The sequence below is a fragment of the Procambarus clarkii genome, chromosome 59 (assembly GCF_040958095.1).
Source record: "Procambarus clarkii isolate CNS0578487 chromosome 59, FALCON_Pclarkii_2.0, whole genome shotgun sequence".
NCBI lineage: Eukaryota > Metazoa > Arthropoda > Malacostraca > Decapoda > Cambaridae > Procambarus > Procambarus clarkii.
Genome location: NC_091208.1, coordinates 25964980 through 25983593, shown reverse-complemented (window position 1 = coordinate 25983593; position 18614 = coordinate 25964980). Strand labels below are relative to the sequence as shown.

The window sequence follows — 18614 nt, the reverse complement described above, 5'->3', positions numbered from 1 at the left end:
GGTGGGGGGCTGGGTCACAGCCACGGGATAAGGTGGGGGGGGGGGCTGGGTCACAGCCACGGGATAAGGTGGGGGGCTGGGTCACAGCCACGGGATAAGGTGGGGGGCTGGGTCACAGCCACGGGATAAGGTGGGGGGGGGGCTGGGTCACAGCCACGGGATAAGATGGGGGGGGCTGGGTCACAGCCACGGGATAAGGTGGGGGGCTGGGTCACAGCCACGGGATAAGGTGGGGGGCTGCGTCACAGCCACGGGATAAGGTGGGGGGGGGGCTGGGTCACTGTCACGGGATAAGGTGGGGGGGCTGGGTCACTGTCACGGGATAAGTTGGGGGGGGCTGGGTCACTGTCACGGGATAAGGTGGGGGGGCTGGGTCACTGTCACGGGATAAGGTGGGGGGGCTGGGTCAGTCACGGGATAAGGTGGGGGGGGGGCTGGGTCACTGTCACGGGATAAGGTGGGGGGGCTGGGTCACTGCCACGGGATAAGGTGGGGGGGCTGGGTCACTGCCACGGGATAAGGTGAGGGGGCTGGGTCACTGTCACGGGATAAGGGGGGGGGCTGGGTCACTGCCACGGGATAAGGTGGGGGGGCTGGGTCACTGTCACGGGATAAGGTGGGGGGGGCTGGGTCACTGCCACGGGATAAGGTGGGGGGGGCTGGGTCACTGTCACGGGATAAGGTGGGGGGGGGCTGTAACGGGGGGTGGGGGAAATAACTCTATCTTGTCCATTATTCCACCTCCCAGTTAACTAACGAGGCCGGGGGAAACAGCTCTCTTTAGTCCGTTATCCCGTCCTCAGTTAGCTAACTATTCTAGAGCACCTCCAGAGTTCCTAAGGCAACCTCTCTCGTTCAACACCTTGTAACCTAGGTATTTGACTACCTAGGTGCTAAGACTACAAGGCGCCGTCACTTGATCAGTTACCCGAAACTCCAGAGAGAACTCTAGAATACATAATCATTGCCACAAACGTATAAGAGATAACGAGAGGAAAGAAATGAATAGTGAAGTAATTAGTGAGGGTTTGGGGTGAGAGGTAGGGAGGTGGGAGGAGCGAGGAGGGTCATTAGTTGAAAGTGAGAGTTGAGAGAGGGGTGGAGGGAGAGGTGTAGATAGGTAGTAGTAGAAGAGTAGATAGTAGAAGTAGAAGAGTAGATAGTAGAAGACGAAATGCTGCCACCATCCATTCTAGACCATTACATACAAGACAAGGAATGGAACTTGTCTGTATCAAAATATTCTCAAAAGATGTTATCATGAGTTCATTATTAGTATGTTCCCTCTGTACCATGTATCAACTCCAACCATGTACTCATTAATATCTTGAATCTAGTAACCACCGAGGCTTTCTCACCTCAACTCAAAGCTCTAGGGAACAAAGACGATTTAAATAATAAGTTCATATATTTCACATACTAAGTATCATAATATAAGCAATTCAATTAAAATGTTCCAGTTTAATATGCAAAGTGAGTCATCATCCAAGAATTCGAGAACCCTACAACTTGACTGCCCCTGATCATCACACAACATATGTAAACACGACCAAGTCACCTTAATGTTCACTCACCGAGGACTGAGTCTAAGTTGAATAGAGAGGGGGGGGGGGGTCTGTAGCTTGACAGAGACTGTCTCGCCCCTGCCGGCCGACAGCCTCCCTGCTAGGGACGTCTTCTCTGCTCTGCTGGTTCGTCTGCTGTTCCCTTGAATGCTTAATACTCTATGCTCCCTCAGTATATATTGGGGACCCTAGTACTAACTCCGCCCACAAGTAGATAGCCTCCGGCACTACCAAGCCACTTCTTAAACGTCGGCATGTTTGAAGGCTACCAGACTACAATTATAAGCTTAGCGGAAGCAAGGTGAAATTCTCATGATCTGACCTCAGGTCACTTGAGGTCATTAACGCTTTGAGGTGTGAGATCTCAGGCAGACAACTGGCGCCTCTCAGATCCTTGTCTGTGACTCATGTACTCTATGTATGTATTAAACTAAACCAAACACTTTTACAGTGTTACAGGGCTGGGTCACTGCCACGGGATAAGGTGGGGGGGGCTGGGTCACTGCCACGGGATAAGGTGGGGGGGATGGGTCACTGTCACGGGATAAGGGGGAACCCAGTGACTACCAAAGAATAGAACATAATAGAAACGAGGAGTTTAAGAATACCAGGCTGAACATTTGCCAGGCTGAACATTTGCCAGGCTGAACATTTACCAGGCTGAACATTTGCCAGGCTGAACATTTGCCAGGCTGAACATTTGCCAGGCTGAACATTTGCCAGGCTGAACATTTGCCAGGCTGAACATTTGCCAGGCTGAACATTTGCCAGGCTGAACATTTACCAGGCTGAACATTTACCAGGCTGAACATTTACCAGGCTGAACATTTACCAGGCTGAGCATTTGCCAGGCTGAGCATTTGCCAGGCTGAGCATTTGCCAGGCTGAGCATTTGCCAGGCTGAGCATTTACCAGGCTGAACATTACCAGGCTGAACATTACCAGGCTGAACATTACCAGGCTGAACATTTACCAGGCTGAACATTTACCAGGCTGAACATTTACCAGGCTGAACATTACCAGGCTGAACATTACCAGGCTGAACATTACCAGGCTGAACATTTACCAGGCTGAACATTACCAGGCTGAACATTACCAGGCTGAACATTACCAGGCTGAACATTACCAGGCTGAACATTACCAGGCTGAACATTACCAGGCTGAACATTACCAGGCTGAACATTTACCAGGCTGAACATTACCAGGCTGAACATTACCAGGCTGAACATTACCAGGCTGAACATTACCAGGCTGAACATTACCAGGCTGAACATTACCAGGCTGAACATTTACCAGGCTGAACATTACCAGGCTGAACATTACCAGGCTGAACATTACCAGGCTGAACATTACCAGGCTGAACATTTACCAGGCTGAACATTACCAGGCTGAACATTAACAAACCGAATAAGTGCAACAGGATCAGAAGGTTATACAATAAATAATAAAAAAAAAATAGTTTAACCCCACATGTAAAATAAAAAAAAATCCACCAGTACCTGGTTGATGGGGTTCTGTACACTCACCAGTACCTGGTTGATGGGGTTCTGTACACTCACCAGTACCTGGTTGATGGGGTTCTGTACACTCACCAGTACCTGGTTGATGAGGTTCTGTACACTCACCAGTACCTGGTTGATGAGGTTCTGTACACTCACCAGTACCTGGTTGATGGGGTTCTGTACACTCACCAGTACCTGGTTGATGGGGTTCTGTACACTCACCAGTACCTGGTTGATGGGGTTCTGTACACTCACCAGTACCTGGTTGATGGGGTTCTGTACACTCACCAGTACCTGGTTGATGGGGTTCTGTACACTCACCAGTACCTGGTTGATGAGGTTCTGTACACTCACCAGTACCTGGTTGATGAGGTTCTGTACACTCACCAGTACCTGGTTGATGGGGTTCTGTACACTCACCAGTACCTGGTTGATGGGGTTCTGTACACTCACCAGTACCTGGTTGATGAGGTTCTGTACACTCACCAGTACCTGGTTGATGAGGTTCTGTACACTCACCAGTACCTGGTTGATGGGGTTCTGTACACTCACCAGTACCTGGTTGATGGGGTTCTGTACACTCACCAGTACCTGGTTGATGGGGTTCTGTACACTCACCAGTACCTGGTTGATGAGGTTCTGTACACTCACCAGTACCTGGTTGATGGGGTTCTGTACACTCACCAGTACCTGGTTGATGGGGTTCTGTACACTCACCAGTACCTGGTTGATGAGGTTCTGTACACTCACCAGTACCTGGTTGATGAGGTTCTGTACACTCACCAGTACCTGGTTGATGGGGTTCTGTACACTCACCAGTACCTGGTTGATGGGGTTCTGTACACTCACCAGTACCTGGTTGATGGGGTTCTGTACACTCACCAGTACCTGGTTGATGAGGTTCTGTACACTCACCAGTACCTGGTTGATGGGGTTCTGTACACTCACCAGTACCTGGTTGATGGGGTTCTGTACACTCACCAGTACCTGGTTGATGGGGTTCTGTACACTCACCAGTACCTGGTTGATGAGGTTCTGTACACTCACCAGTACCTGGTTGATGGGGTTCTGTACACTCACCAGTACCTGGTTGATGGGGTTCTGTACACTCACCAGTACCTGGTTGATGAGGTTCTGTACACTCACCAGTACCTGGTTGATGGGGTTCTGGGAGTTGTTCTACTCCCCAAGCCCGGCCCGAGGCCAGGCTTGACTTGTGAGAGTTTGGTCCACCAGGCTGTTGCTTGGAGCGGCCCGCAGGCCAGGCTTGTCTGGTGAGAGTTTGGTCCACCAGGCTGTTGCTTGGAGCGGCCCGAGGCCAGGCTTGTCTGGTGAGAGTTTGGTCCACCAGGCTGTTGCTTGGAGCGGCCCGAGGCCAGGCTTGACTTGTGAGAGTTTGGTCCACCAGGCTGTTGCTTGGAGCGGCCCGAGGCCAGGCTTGACTTGTGAGAGTTTGGTCCACCAGGCTGTTGCTTGGAGCGGCCCGAGGCCAGGCTTGACTTGTGAGAGTTTGGTCCACTAGGCTGTTGCTTGGAGCGGCCCGAGGCCAGGCTTGACTTGTGAGAGTTTGGTCCACCAGGCTGTTGCTTGGAGCGGCCCGCAGGCCAGGCTTGACTTGTGAGAGTTTAGTCCACTAGGCTGTTGCTTGGAGCGGCCCGAGGCCAGGCTTGACTTGTGAGAGTTTGGTCCACCAGGCTGTTGCTTGGAGCGGCCCGAGGCCAGGCTTGACTTGTGAGAGTTTGGTCCACCAGGCTGTTGCTTTGAGCGGCCCGAGGCCAGGCTCGACTTGTGAGAGTTTGGTCCACCAGGCTGTTGCTTGGAGCGGCCCGCAGGCCCACATACCCACCACAGCCCGGTTGGTCCGGCACTCCTTGGAGAAAATCTAGTTTTCTTTCGAAGATGTCCACGGTTGTTCCGGCAATATTGCTTATGCTCGCTGGGAGGACGTTGAACAACCGTGGTGCGCTGATTATACAAGTATAGGACCTAAACGTTACTTGATAGTTCATGTAGTTAAACGTCCCGCCCTCACTATCTCAAGAACAAGGGCGGCAACGGGGAGAAATAGAAACGATGGAACTAAGCTGCAAGAATCGTGTAAATCCGAGAGGCAGAGAGAGCAAAAGACCATCTTAGAAATAGAGAGCAATGTAGATATATCTAATGCAAAATACTTTTTCTCCTGTGCAAAATCTAGAACAGAGACTAACACCCAGCACTGGGCCCCAGCACAACGGTGATGGAACTTTCACAAGTGACGAAGATATCAGTGAAATACGCACGTTACAGTACGATTCTTTTTTTTCAGTAAATTCCTAAACATTAAAGACTGATAATCCAAATGAATTCTTCATGAATGTGATACCAACATCAAATCATATCAGATATCACCCCTAACCTCACTGGACTTTAAGCCATTCATAGAGCGTATGTATGGGGAACTCTACGCGTTGCCCCGCTTTCTGGAATTCCATATTCAAGAATTAAAAAAAAATATCAGTTATCATTTAGAGATGGAACCTAAACACTGATGGAAAATATTTAAGGCACTGCTTCCAAACCTCTACACGAAAAGAACTCCACATTAATCTCAGCACTGTGGAGAAATGCCCGACAGACCACTGGAACATTATCTAACACAGTGCACAGTTACCACCACAACAGACCACTGGAACATTATCTAACACAGTGCACAGTTACCACCACAACAGACCACTGGAACATTATCTAACACAGTGCACAGTTACCACCACAACAGACCACTGGAACATTATCTAACACAGTGCACAGTTACCACCACAACAGACCACTGGAACATTATCTAACACAGTGCACAGTTACCACCACGACAGACCACTGGAACATTATCTAACACAGTGCACAGTTACCACCACAACAGACCACTGGAACATTATCTAACACAGTGCACAGTTACCACCACAACAGACCACTGGAACATTATCTAACACAGTGCACAGTTACCACCACAACAGACCACTGGAACATTATCTAACACAGTGCACAGTTACCACCACAACAGACCACTGGAACATTATCTAACACAGTGCACAGTTACCACCACAACAGACCACTGGAACATTATCTAACACAGTGCACAGTTACCACCACAACAGACCACTGGAACATTATCTAACACAGTGCACAGTTACCACCACAACAGACCACTGGAACATTATCTAACACAGTGCACAGTTACCACCACAACAGACCACTGGAACATTATCTAACACAGTGCACAGTTACCACCACAACAGACCACTGGAACATTATCTAACACAGTGCACAGTTACCACCACAACAGACCACTGGAACATTATCTAACACAGTGCACAGTTACCACCACAACAGACCACTGGAACATTATCTAACACAGTGCACAGTTACCACCACAACAGACCACTGGAACATTATCTAACACAGTGCACAATTACCACCACAACAGACCACTGGAACATTATCTAACACAGTGCACAGTTACCACCACAACAGACCACTGGAACATTATCTAACACAGTGCACAGTTACCACCACGACAGACCACTGGAACATTATCTAACACAGTGCACAGTTACCACCACAACAGACCACTGGAACATTATCTAACACAGTGCACAGTTACCACCACAACAGACCACTGGAACATTATCTAACACAGTGCACAGTTACCACCACAACAGACCACTGGAACATTATCTAACACAGTGCACAATTACCACCACAACAGACCACTGGAACATTATCTAACACAGTGCACAGTTACCACCACAACAGACCACTGGAACATTATCTAACACAGTGCACAGTTACCACCACGACAGACCACTGGAACATTATCTAACACAGTGCACAGTTACCACCACAACAGACCACTGGAACATTATCTAACACAGTGCACAGTTACCACCACAACAGACCACTGGAACATTATCTAACACAGTGCACAGTTACCACCACAACAGACCACTGGAACATTATCTAACACAGTGCACAGTTACCACCACAACAGACCACTGGAACATTATCTAACACAGTGCACAGTTACCACCACAACAGACCACTGGAACATTATCTAACACAGTGCACAGTTACCACCACAACAGACCACTGGAACATTATCTAACACAGTGCACAGTTACCACCACAACAGACCACTGGAACATTATCTAACACAGTGCACAGTTACCACCACAACAGACCACTGGAACATTATCTAACACAGTGCACAGTTACCACCACAACAGACCACTGGAACATTATCTAACACAGTGCACAGTTACAAACCCAACAAGATTTCAACTTCGATTCAACTGAGCAGAAGAAGTTGTTAAACACACATGGCAAAATCTTACTGAAGCGACCATACGAGTCATAAATACTCATACTCCGCCCAAGTAAAACAGAAACAAGCAACACTTAGTGAGCCAGCCAGAGGCTTAGGGCCCGCGCAGGAATATCCCTGAGAAAAAAAAAAAAACTCCACATGGTAGGAAATGCAAAATAGTCCCGTTGAAAACCATTGGTGCAGTAGGTACGCTGAAAGAGAGCCTTATCAACATCGAAGTACTAAGACTTTTCAATATACTCCTCCTAAATACAAGAGGAATAACTGGCTGAACTCTCACAGTGTTCAAGAGAACCTGATAAACACCTTCAAAGGATCCCTGATGAACCGGGCTGTGATTAATGCAGCAAACTGTGACCAGCGTCTAACAGGCTGGTTAACCAGATCACCAACCAGGAGGCTAGATCACAGTATATAATCCCCAGATGAGTTATATATGTGTATATATGAACAGTTCATATATGTGTATGTATGAACAACTCGATAAATAATATATATGTATGAACAACTCGATAAATAATAATAATAAAATAAAGAGCATTAAACAGAACAACATGTGTGGAAGCATCGGAGTGTGTATATATGAATGCTACACAGTATTCATCTATAGACATCCATATATGGTGAAACACATGTGAAGAACCTCTCACACACTCACAGCTCCCTGACAAGAGGGAGCCAGCTTAGCTTAGCTGCCAACACCCACACATGGTGTCAGCAAGGCGGACAGCCCGCTGCCTGCTTTCATACCTCTCACTGTATTTCCCACTTCTATACTTCCCTTCACCTATGCCTCTCCTTCCTCTTTACTCAAAAAAAAAGAGGCTAGATCAGAGACCGGGCCGTGGATACATTGATTGCCGGAACCGATAGCAGGTAGGGAAGGGGCCTACAGCCACGAGATGGACCAGAAAGAGCATAGATGAGACTTCTACCAGAGGCTTCTGAAAGGAATCAAAGTGTGTGCAGTTAAGGCAACGTTTTAACTACGACCACCGGACCTACACCAGAAGATAAGGGTAAAGGAACCCGCAGGCGGCCTATTGTCTCCCGCGAGGCAGCTCCTATTTATATCCCGCACCTCTCCTGGCTAGGGGCGACCCATCTCTCACAACTCTGACGTGACACGCACAACCAATATCAGCTGTACAAGACGCACGCCTCCAGTATACCTGAAATGGGTTCTAGGAGTTCTTCTACTCACAGTGCCCGGCCCGAGGCCAGGCTTTGTGAGAACATAGTCCACCAGGCTGTTGCTTGGAGCGGCCCACATATCCACCAAGCCCGGTTGGTTCCGCACTTCTTGAAGAAAACAATCTAGTTTTCTCTTGAAGATGTCCACGGTTGTTCCGGCAATATTTCTTATGCTCGCTGGGAGGACGTTGAACAACCGTGGACCTCTGATGTTGATACAGTGTTCTCTGATTGTGCCTATGGCACCTCTGCTCTTCACTGGTTCTATTCTGCATTTTCTTCCATATCGTTCACTCCAGTACGTTGTTATTTTACTGTGTAGATATGGTACCTGGCCCTCCAGTATCTTCCATGTGTATATTATTTTATCTCTCTCTCTCTCTCTCTCTCTCTCTCTCGCCTCCTTTCTAGTGAGTACATTTGGAGAGTTTTGAGACGATCAAGAAATGGCAGGATGTGCAGAATACACCCGTTGAAGAGCAGATGTTCAACTGCCGCGGGATACTCGGGTACTCAGAGAGAACTCTATCAACATCAGAGGCCCGAGACTGTTCAACACGCTTCCACTACACATAAGGGGCATAACTGGCCGACCCCTCACAGTGTTCAAGAGAGAACTATCAACATCAGAGGCCCGAGACTGTTCAACACGCTTCCACTACACATAAGGGGCATAACTGGCCGACCCCTCACAGTGTTCAAGAGAGAACTATCAACATCAGAGGCCCGAGACTGTTCAACACGCTTCCACTACACATAAGGGACATAACTGGCCGACCCCTCACAGTGTTCAAGAGAGAACTATCAACATCAGAGGCCCGAGACTGTTCAACACGCTTCCACTACACATAAGGGGCATAACTGGCCGACACCTCACAGTGTTCAAGAGAGAACTATCAACATCAGAGGCCCGAGACTGTTCAACACGCTTCCACTACACATAAGGGACATAACTGGCCGACCCCTCACAGTGTTCAAGAGAGAACTATCAACATCAGAGGCCCGAGACTGTTCAACACGCTTCCACTACACATAAGGGGCATAACTGGCCGACCCCTCACAGTGTTCAAGAGAGAACTGGATAAGCACCTCCAAAGGATACCTGATCAACCAGGCTGTGATTCGTACGTCAGTCTGAGAGCAGCCGCGTCCAACAGCCTGGTTGATCAATCCAGCAACGAGGACGCCTGGTCGAGGACCGGGACGCCTGGTCGAGGACCGGGCCGCGAGGACGCTGGGCCTCGAAATCATCGCGAGGTAACCGCAATGTTACCATACCATAAAGCACCATAGGTGCTTTATTGCGTCTATGTATGCCGTATATGTTCTCTGTGTTTCCTCTAATTCAGTGATCTCTCCCGCTCTGAAAGGGGAAGTGAGTACCGAGCAATACTCAAGACAGGACAGCACCAGTGATTTAAATAGTATTACCATTGCTGTGGGATCTCTGGATGTGAACGTTCACATAATCCATCCTATCATTTTCCTGGCCGCCGCCGCTATATTTGCTCGGTTATGTTCACTAAATGTCAGGTCGTCAGTCATCATAATTCCCAGATCTTTTACATGTTGCTTTCCTTCTATGAGTAGGTCTGATTGTGTCCTGTACCCTGTGTCCTGTACCCTGTGTCTTGTACCCTGTGTCCTGTACCCTGTGTCCTGTACCCTGTGTCCTGTACCCTGTGTTTCGTTTAACTTCCTCGTTTCCACCATACCTCAGTACCTGGAGCTTGTCACCGTTAAACATCATGTTATTTTCAGTTGCCGTGTCGAAGACTTTTATTATTATCTGCCTGTAGTTTTTCAGTGTCTTCTACAGAGGAAATTTTCATGTTGATTTTTGTGTCATCTGCAAAGGATGTCACGAAGCTGTGACTAGTATTTTTATCTATATCTGATATGAGAGTAAGTAGAAGCATACAATAAATAAGAAAATAAGAAAAATAAAGGTCTGATGAGCAAGCTGACCGCCTCCCAACATTAGCTATTATGTAAAGACAATGGAGTAAATAGTTACTTTTAATGTACAAAAGTTTCTATTGCCATCACAGCAAACAAAAGTATTTGTTAAGCTGTAGGAAAGTGATTTGTTCGCGTGTTATGTTAACTCCAGCGGCGGACGAGGGAGATGAGGCGGAGAAAAGAGAGAGGCGAGGCAGAGGAGACAGGTGGAGACGTGAGGTAGGAGGCGAGGGGCAGGGAGCGAGGGAGGAAGACAGATGGAGAGGAAGGAGGGGGAACGAACGCACAAAAAACACATGCGCGAAATGGAGTGGAAGAGCTTGAGAAGAATGGCGGAGAGAAGACTTGGACCAGAGGGACGGGGCGAGGGAGGAGTGGAGGGGGGGAGTGGAGGGGGGAGGGGGGGAGTGGAGGGGGGGGGGGTGAGAGGGGGGGTGAGAGGAGGGGGGGAGTGGAGGGGGGAGGGGGGGAGTGGAGGGGGGGGTTAGAGGGGGGGTGAGAGGAGGGGGGGAGTGGAGGGGGGGAGTGGAGGGGGGAGGGGGGGAGTGGAGGGGGGGGTGAGAGGGGGGGGTGAGAGGAGGGGGGGAGTGGAGGGGGGGCGTGGAGGGGGGGGAAGTGGAGGGGGGGAAGTGGAGGGGGGAAGTGGAGGGGGGGGGAAGTGGAGGGGGGGGAAGTGGAGGGGGGGGAAGTGGAGGGGGGGGGAAGTGGAGGGGGGGGGAAGTGGAGGGGGGGGGAAGTGGAAGGGGGGGAAGTGGAGGGGGGGGAAGTGGAGGGGGGGGAAGTGGAGGGGGGGGAAGTGGAGGGGGGGAAGTGGAGGGGGGGGGGAGTGGAGGGGGGGGAGTGGAGGGGGGGGAGTGGAGGGGGGGGGAGTGGAGAGGGGGGGGAGTGGAGAGAGGGGGGGGAGTGGATGGGGGAGGGCGAGGGGATAGGTCGGGGGCTAAGGCATGATTGAGGGGAGGAGACCGAAGGTGAGGGGAAAAACTAGGCAGTAGTAGGGAGATTCGAAAAAAATAATCAGAGACTTGTGAAGTACATGGAAGAGGAAGGGAAGTATAACACCAGGCAGCATGGGTTTAGAAACCGCAGAGGGGCCCATACAGCTATAGCCCTGATCTACCAGCATATAGCCAACGTAGTGTCGAAAAAAGATCAGTGTAATATAGTGCTTAGAGACGTTTCGAAAGCCTTCGACAAAGTGTGGCACACAGGCCTAAAATATAAGATATCTGAACTAGGGCTTCCTGAGAGATTTACTGCTACTCTCTGCAGCTTTATAGACAACAGAACTGATAGGCTTAATATCGGCAGCTACTTGGGTGACGTAATAGAACTGAAAAGTGGAGTACCACAAGGAAGCTGCCTCTCCCCCACTCTATTCAACATATATACAGCTGACCTACCCCCAACATGGAGAATACATCACATACGCTGATGATGTTACCCAAATAATATGCCAACCGGGCCCATCAAAGGCGCTACTAGCCGACAAGACCAAGGCAGCAATTGAACTCAAACAATTTTGAGAAGCAATGGAAAATTAGCACCAACAAACAAAAGTTTCAGATAATACACATTGCGAAAAGAAACCCGGACCCCATCATCCTTGACAACCATCCGATCCAATATGCGGAAGTAGGCAGAATACTGGGACTCATGATAAATAGAACAGGGATACAAATTCATGTAAGGGACCGACTAAACAAAGCCAAAGCAGCCTTAGGAAAATTTAGGAGATTTCGAAGCCTCAGTACAAACATTCAGCCTCAGTACTAACACGAAGCCTCAGTACAAACATTCAGATCTACCTATATAAGGCTCTAGTTCGGCCGCATCTAGAGTATCCCTCAGTACCGCTATACACCTTAAAGAAAACTAACATGCAGAAACTGCAAGCAGTGCAAAATAAGGCGCTAAGGAGAGCAGCAAAACACCGTCCACCATATGATCAGACAATCCAGGAGCTCCAGGCTCCTGGAGCCACTAAACATCAGAGTGCAGCACCAAGCCATCAGGGTGTGGAACACCATCGAAATGTTAGAGGACCCAATGTTAGAAAGATTACTCCAAGATGAGACGCCCCGCTCCCACAGCTGGTGGCCCAAGATGAGACACCCCGCTCCCACAGCTGGTGGCCCAAGATGAGACGCCCCACTCCCACAGCTGGTGGCCCAAGATGAGACGCCCCGCTCCCACAGCTGGTGACCCAAGATGAGACGCCCCGCTCCCACAGCTGGTGGCCCAAGATGAGACGCCCCGCTCCCACAGCTGGTGGCCCAAGATGAGATGCCCCACTCCCACAGCTGGTGGCCCAAGATGAGATGCCCCACTCCCACAGCTGGTGGCCCAAGATGAGACGCCCCACTCCCACAGCTGGTGGCCCAAGATGAGACGCCCCACTCCCACAGCTGGTGGCCCAAGATGAGACGCCCCACTCCCACAGCTGGTGGCCCAAGATGAGACGCCCCACTCCCACAGCTGGTGGCCCAAGATGAGACGCCCCACTCCCACAGCTGGTGGCCCAAGATGAGACGCCCCACTCCCACAGCTGGTGGCCCAAGATGAGACGCCCCACTCCAACAGCTGGTGGCCCAAGATGAGACGCCCCACTCCAACAGCTGGTGGCCCAAGATGAGACGCCCCACTCCCACAGCTGGTGGCCCAAGATGAGACGCCCCACTCCCACAGCTGGTGGCCCAAGATGAGACGCCCCGCTCCTACAGCTGGTGGCCCAAGATGAGACGCCCCGCTCCCACAGCTGGTGGCCCAAGATGAGACGCCCCGCTCCCACAGCTGGTGGCCCAAGATGAGACGCCCCGCTCCTACAGCTGGTGGCCCAAGAGCCTCGATTTACTAGATGCTAACCCCGCCCCACAGTGCATAATTCCCAGATGAAATACTGACCAGAAATCCTTCCCCCATAATTGAAAAATTGAGTATGTATGTGTACAGTTGTGTATATGCATATGTATATATATATATATATATATATGTGTGTGTGTGTGTGTATCTATATATGTATATATGTGTATGTATGAACAACTCAATAAATAATAATAATAAAATAAAGAGCCTTAAACAGAACAACATGTGTGGAAGCATCGGAGTGTCGGAAAATCCGACACCATTTAATAATCATACAGATAATAGCTGTGTTGTATAAACAAGTTACCCATAGAAAACGTAACTTGTAGTGGAATTACCGTCTATAGAAAACGGGATATCATCACCACATACTATTATAATTCACCAGCTATTCTGCTGGGAATTATTCTTAAATACATTAGTCTTTGGACTTTACCATCATAAAAACATCTTATATAAATTAACTTAATTATCAATATTAAAGTAGAGTAAATGTGACCCTTCTATCACTTTCTGAAATCTGGACAAAGTAGGCCAGGCGTCAGGGAGGAAGGAGGCAGCCATTGTTGTGTCACCTCCGAGACGTGTGGAGCAAATTCGGCTCCTATCATTCTGGACAATGTCGGCCAGTAACGTCAATAATATGGAGTGTTAAACAGCCATTGTTTATTAAGACCAGAGGCACACGGGAGCAAATACGGCTCCTGTTAATTTTACTTGGACGTAGTGTTATGGAAACCAAAGGTACCATCTCCAACACGATGTCTACAATTCAAGTTAAGTGTCTATCCGAAACCCGTTTATCATTCATTTATGGCCATTAATGTCAGGATATAGGGTGACCCGGTTAGATCGCGAAATCGCCTCAAACTAAAGGTAATTAAGCCAGGTCTTTAATGTTCCATGTACTGTATAGTGTTTTCTCTGATATAGCTTGTCATATATAGGATTCTGGCTTCACAGCTAGCGCACTTTTGACAGGTCAAGACGAGGATGCAAGATTATGTGCACCAGTTACTGGGTGATAGAAGCTACCTCAAAGAGGATAATTTGGTGTCTACACCCTAGTTATACCTGGTGGACTAACCTGCTGTACTATAAGATAAGGAACCTTTTCAATGTATGTAGTTACTGTAGTTTGATTGGCTGCATATATATTAATTTAATAACCCCCCCTAATGTGTAGAGGATCGATTTGTGAGATTATAAGATTATTGCAGAAATACAGTCCACTTATCATTATACAAATTGCTATCGAAGTATATAAATTAACGTAAATATAAATTCATATAAATTAAATAAATATAAATCTCACAGGTCGGTTCCCACACGGAGTGTGTATATATAAATGCTACACAGTATTCATCTATGGACATCCATATATGGTGAAACACATGTGAAGAACCTCTCACACACTCACAGCTCCCTGACAAGAGGGAGCCAGCTTAGCTTAGCTGCCAACACCCACACATGGTGTCAGCAAGGCGGACAGCCCGCCTGCTTTCATACCTCTCACTGTATTTCTCACTTCTTTACTTCCCTTCACCTATGTCTCTCCTTCCTCTTTACTCCCCCACCCCCCCAAAAAAAAGAAGGGAGAGCGGATCAGGCCAAGGGGTGTACAGAACCAGAAGAGTAAAAAGGGGGGGGGGGCGGGTCGAGCGGAGGCCGGGGGGGTGGGGGGGGAGAGGTCGAGCGGAGGCCGGGGGGGGGGGGAGAGGTCGAGCGGAGGCCGGGGGGGGGGGGGAGAGGTCGAGCGGGGGTCGGGCCATTCATGATAATTCAAGACACTAGTGCTCTCTAGGGTGGAATATTGTTACACACTAACAGCCCCATTCAAAGCTGGATAAAGTGCCGACCTGGAGAACATGCAAAGATTCCTTACCGCTACAATCTACTCAATGAAACATCTAAATTACTGAGACAGCTTAAAATGTTCAACTCCATTCTGCAGAGCGCTGGCGTGAGAGATGACTTTACACTTTTGGAAACCTTAGAGGGACTGGTTCAAAAGTCTCCACATGGAAATAACTGCACATGAAACTAGGAGGCATGGCAGGATGTGCAACAGAGCCTCACTGAAAGGCAAAGGTGCAATAGATCAACCCGTTCTCGCAAATTCGTAAAGTCAATATTGACTTATTAACTACGTGCATAGGTGATATACTAAACATAATAGATAACCTTAAAAAGATTCATAGAAAACACCGACCTTACCTAACCTTGTTAGTATGTTAAGATAAGCATCTTATTGCTTCGTAATTACAATTATTACTTAACCTATACCTATTATAGGTTAGGTAATAATTGTAATTACGAAGCAATAAGATGCTTATCTTAACATACTAACAAGGTTAGGTAAGGTCGGTGTTTTCTATGAATCTTTTTAAGGTTATCTATTATGTTAAGTATGTCACCTATGCACATATTTAATAAGTCAATATTGACTTATTAAATTTGCGAGAACGGGTTGAATAGATACACAGAGAGAATCCTATCAACATCAAGAGCCAAACACTTCTTCACTCTCTCCCGCTACACCATAAGGGACATAACTGGTCGTTCTTCTCACGGGGTTCAAGAGAGAATTCGATTAACATCTCTATAGAATACCTAATCAAACAGGCAGTGATTCATACTTAAGACTACCAGCAGCAGTTTCGAACAGCCTGGTTGATCAGGGGCCAGATTCACGAAGCAGTTACGCAAGTACTTACGAACGTGTACATCTTTCCTTAATCTTTGACAGCTTTGGTTACATTTATGAAACAGTTTACAAGCATGAAAACTTGCCAATCAACTGTTGTTATTATTATAAACAGCCTCCTGGTGCTTCGGAGTTCATTAACTGTTTAAAAATTGTAAACAAAGCCGCCAAAGATTGTGAAAAGATGTAGAGGTTCGTAAGTGCTTGCGTAACTGCCTCGTGAATCTGGCCCCTGGTCACCAACCAGGAGACCGTTGTGGCAGCCACTGATCCTGGCCACCACATGAAGGCAACTTCAAGCTCTCCCTACTCCCCTCACTCAACATAATGATACACAATACTGTTCCCACTTGTGGAAAAATTATATACTAATGACCTCGAAGCGATCCGATTATACGATTATATTTCGGGTAATGGGTGGTGATTAGAATTCTAATGGAATCATATATAGAAACAGGAGCTTTACGCAACTTTTTAAAAACTGTTATGATTGAAGTAAAGTTTGGGTACTGGGGTACCTGGTTGATGGGGTTCTGGGAGTTCTTCTACTCCCCAAACCCGGCCCGAGGCCACGCTTGACTTGTAGGAGCTTGGTCCACCAGGCTGTTGTTTGGAGCGGCCCGCAGGCCCACATACCCACCACAGCCCGGTTGGTCCGGCACTCCTTGGAGGAATAAATCTAGTTTCCTCTTGAAAATGTGCACGGTTGTTCCGGCAATATTTCTTATGCTTGCTGGGAGGACGTTGAACAACCGCGGACCTCTGATGTTTATACAGTGTTCTCTGATTGTGCCTATGGCACCTCTGCTCTTCACTGGTTCTATTCTGCATTTTCTTCCATATCGTTCACTCCAGTACGTTGTTATTTTACTGTGTAGATTAGGGACCTGGCCCTCCAGTATTTTCCACGTGTATATTATTTGGGAGACTGAGAGCCTTCGAGGAGTTCAGTATGGGAGAGAAGATAAGAGACGCGTCTCTCGTAATGTATGTTTGGGATCACTCCAAGGTCGGGTCCTTCCTCGACACAATGAGAAGTTGTCGTTAGTATAGTCAGCCCGTTCGACTCCCGCCGACAGGGCACTGATCATCGATTGTTGGTCCCTGTTCACCCGGAAGTAATTAGGGACCTGGTTGTAAATTAATTGGGTGGTCGTGTTCATGGGAAAACATTACATGCCAAACCAATGGCTGAATAGTGATAAGTCTGATGCTTGTTCTTAGTGTTGTTCTTACTGTTCCTCAGGGATGTTCTTACTGTTCCTCAGGGATGTTCTTACTGTTCCTCAGGGATGTTCTTACTGTTCCTCAGGGATCCTACTGATCCCCTTCCCACTGCTCTAGTAGCACGCGCGCGCACGCACAGTGTCAGAGTAGAGACTACGAGAATTAAACCTCACGTCGCTGGAAGACAAGAGTTAGGGGGGGGGGACATGATTACCACATACAAGATTTTCAAAGGAATTGACAGGGTTGATAAAGACAGGCTATTTAACACAAGGGGCACACGCACCGGGGACACAGGTGGAAACTGAGTGCCCAAATGAGTCACGGAGATATTAGGAAGAACTTTTTTTTTTAGTGTCAGAGTGGATGACAAATGGAATGCATTAGGGGGTGATGTGGTGGAGGCTGACTCCATACACAGTTTCAAGTGCAGATATGATAGAGCCCAGTAGGCTCAGGAACCTGTACACCTGTTGATGGACAGTTGAGAGGCGGGACCAAAGAGCCAGAGCTCAACTCCCGCAAGCACAATTAGGCGAGTACAGCCGCCACACCCCCTACACACCAATTCAAACCACATGTTTCGTAAACAGAAATTACTCTCAAACCACTCTCCCCCCCCAAACAAAAGATATCCTGCACCTCGTCTAGCCCCCCCCCCACCCACCCCTATCTAGCCCCACTTCTCCTAATACACATTTTCTCCTCTCAATCTTTTTATCCTCTACAAAAAAAAATCTGTTCTTTCTCTCTGGTGCGCCAAGTCCGTCCATTCACACGGAGGACCATTACCCTTGCCTGATCCATCTTCACTCCCAGCACCACCTCCCCCCCCCCCCCGCTTGGAGGGGTGGTGGTGGTGGTGGGGGGGGGGTGTGAGGAGGGGTGGTGATGGTGGGGGTGAAAAGGGGTAGTGCGGGGGTGAGGAGGGGGGGTGAGGAGGAGGGGGGTGAGGAGGGGGGGGTGAGGAGGCGTAGTGGGGAGGGGTAGTGGGGGGGGGGGTGAGGAGGGGTAGTGGGGGGGGTGACGAGGGGTAGTGGGGGGGGTGACGAGGGGTAGTGGGGGGGGTGAGGAGGGGTAGTGGAAGGGTGAGGAGAGGTAGTGGGGGGGTGAGGAGGGGTAGTGGGGGGGTGAGGAGGGGTAGTGGGGGGGTGAGGAGGGGGTAGTGGGGGGGTGAGGAGGGGGTAGTGGGGGGTGAGGAGGGGGTAGTGGGGGGTGAGGAGGGGGTAGTG

The 18614-nt window shown here is 48.8% G+C and overlaps 1 long non-coding RNA gene across 1 annotated transcript in view; it reads right to left on the bottom strand.

Moving 5' to 3' along the window:
* LOC138353697 (uncharacterized) overlaps positions 1 to 18614 on the bottom strand; it is a 932825-nt gene that overhangs the window by 786450 nt on the left and 127761 nt on the right. The window lies entirely within an intron of this gene.